Raw genomic sequence first — 3,251 nt, 5'->3', positions numbered from 1 at the left:
GGGTTGGATATCCAGGTTAATAAAAAAAAAGTAATCATCTAAAAATAGATAAAAATTAAAGTTATACTTATTTTCTTTCGTAGACAATAAATTGTGTTAAATAATTTTAATGAAGATACTTAATTTGATTATTAAATATATTTTTCAAAGTTTTATTGATTAATTAGGATGTGTAAGGTTGACTATTTTTATTTTTATTCATATTATATGTAATGGTTATTTAAAAAGTATAAATAATATAATTTTTCTAAAGTTTGTTTTAACAAAATCAAATATTATAATATATATAATAATCAAATTCTTTTAATATCATAATTATATTTTAGAGATTTGTTTCAATTATATTTTAAAATATCATAATTGATTAATTCTTTAATATGTACTTTTTGGTCATTTTACACTCATACAAGCTAGTTTTGCAAAACATAATTTGTTCATTAGTTAAACTTATAAACTAACAACTAGATTATCAGCTATCAACTAACTTATAAGCTAACAGTTAACTTATCAGTCATCAGTTGATTTATCAAATAGTTTGCATATTTTTTTATAAAATTTTATCTTTAACTTTTTATTTAACCGAATAATAATATCTATTTATTATGATTTGAATTCCCTCTAAAAGATCTGATTGGAGGTTTAATGTTTATTATCTTTTTGATTGGGCAAGACCTAAAAGTGGCATTCTAACCTCATCCTTTGGCTCAGTCTAATCTTCTTATCTTTAACACATTAACCAATCCCATATCTCAATCTTATGGCCACCACATTCAATGATCCTTCTACAACCACAAAATCTATAAAAACTATAACACCAAACCATTTAAATTATGGGGTTAGCAAACTGATGAACCTTATATATTGTTAAATGCATTTTTATCTATTAATTTTTGTATCAGACACATCAACATCAAAACCTACTTTTCACATAGAATGACGTGCATATAACATTCCCTTGGGACCATATCCTCATGCTCTAATCATTCCAAGAATTTGCGTGTTTATTCGTTTTCATAGGATTTTGATGAAGTCTTTCTTAAGTTATGAAAACGTAAATATAACAAAAAGTAAGAAACCAACTAACGATAATATTCTAAAAGTTATATTACTTAAAATCAATATATACCATGAAATTAAAAAAAAAAAACACATGCATTTATTCAAATTCATGTTTGAAATTATGTGTTTCGATTTATTCTCTTGGTAGATCAACGTTTCTTGAACACACAAGTGATTGCTGGAGACTCGCTTCATCGTCTGTCGTCTTTTTGGCATGTTTCCTGAAATCATTTTTGATTCCAAGTTTCAGTGACTTATGAACTTTTCATCATATCCAGTTAAATATTACTGAAATAATCTAATAATAACAAGTTTTTCAATTATCAAAATACAGATGTCATGAAGATTTACCTGCGATGACTCCAAGCCGTCATGGTCGCCCGCGAGATTAGCTGTACGCGTAATCTGACCCGAAAATCTACGGTTACTAAAAAAAAACATTAATTTCATTTCTTACCAACCAATATATAATAATTAAGCCTCCATTACACTTGAAACGTACATATTTGACTATAAAATACATTGCACATGGCTATTTCGACAAAGACTGATCAAATGGTTACAAAGTTTCATAAATAGAATTTACTTGGGATGTTTTAATTTCTTTTTTCTTTTTAAAGAATATTGATTTTTTTTCAATAATTTATGATTACATTTAATCAATCTGAATCAAAAGTTAATATCATTATTTTGAAATACTATAAAGTTACTCACGCAATACAGCGAGATATATCTCAAGTTCAATGTTTCAGTTTTTTTTGGGTTTCTATCGATGTTATAATACAAATTTGTGTAGTTTTAAACAAACAATAATGTTTTTCTTATAAATATAAATTTGAAAATATCATAAAAATTAAAAAATATGTAAAAGTTCCATTTTTTGTGTAATCTCTTTAATTCAATTTTTTTGTTATAATTTAATTTAGATTTAATGACGAAGTAATTTATTTTTGTTTTAATAATATAATTTTTATAAAGATAATAACTAAGTACTTTATTCGAATTCAATAATTATCCTAATTATATTTTAGATATATTTAAAATGAAATGTTTATCCAATATTTGATTATGTTTATCTATAGTTAGTTACACGAATTCAAGTATGGAGCTTCAATAAGTTGTACTTATGCATTATTTACTTGTAATCTTGAATTTTAAGTAGTATGCATCAATAAACAGTACTTCATGTATAAAAAATGATTTTTAAGAGTTTTTGTCAAATGCTTTATAATATAGTATAGATATATAATACTAATATATGACAGATAAATATATGTATCTGTATCATCTTTACCGAGGTTTAAACCCTTGACTTTTTGAAATATTGAGTTTTACCGGTAATTTGGACTTTCTTAAATGAAAAGTTATTGGATGCTTAAAGAATTACATTTAAATACGATGGTTTCTCCATTTTAGAGATTTCAACATTCATTATATTATTAAAATATTCTATAAATTATTATCTGATACACTTTTAAAAAAATAATTGATACGAAAAACATGTCAATCTCACCGGTGGGAATGAATAAAAATAGTTTCTCTCTCAGTATATCAAGTTTTAGAGAATTTTTTAACTTGAAATTTCCTTAGTTTTCGCTCCTTTAGAAAACAATATAGAGATCATGTTGGAGCAAAACAGATAACAAAAACTGCATTTTTCCCATTCTAAAGAATCTGTTGGAGATGTTTTTACAAGTTCTGAATAGTAAATTAAGCTCGTTAAATGTCAAACAAACCGATATAAAGCATCCATCTTATATGTATACCATGACGTAAAATAAATAAGATGTATTTCTAACTGCAACATGTATATTTGTATCTTTTTTCATTTGATTACAAAACTAAACATAAAAAAGGTCAAAAAAATGTCATCCAACTGAGCAATCCGCTGATTTATATGAAGCATGACCAAATTGACAACAAATGTCGAAAATACTATTGATTTGTATTTGAATGATGATCAAAAAAATGAATTGTAAAGTTTATATATTTATTACTTTTTGGTGGTTAGAGTACAAAAACCAAAACTTAACATGGAAAGAGAGGAGGATCATCGTAACAATAACGTTAATGGTAGGGGAGTGGGGCCGGCAATGACAACACTCGAAGAGGTGGGGGAATGGGGGATGACAATGATAATGTTACAGAGGGGGAATGCAGGGGGGTAGCAACAGCCGACCGAGCGACAAGCT

The sequence above is a fragment of the Cynara cardunculus genome (genome assembly GCF_001531365.2).
Source record: "Cynara cardunculus var. scolymus isolate 2C chromosome LG 15, CcrdV1, whole genome shotgun sequence".
NCBI classification, from domain to species: domain Eukaryota; kingdom Viridiplantae; phylum Streptophyta; class Magnoliopsida; order Asterales; family Asteraceae; genus Cynara; species Cynara cardunculus.
Note: the sequence above shows the minus strand (reverse complement) of the source record.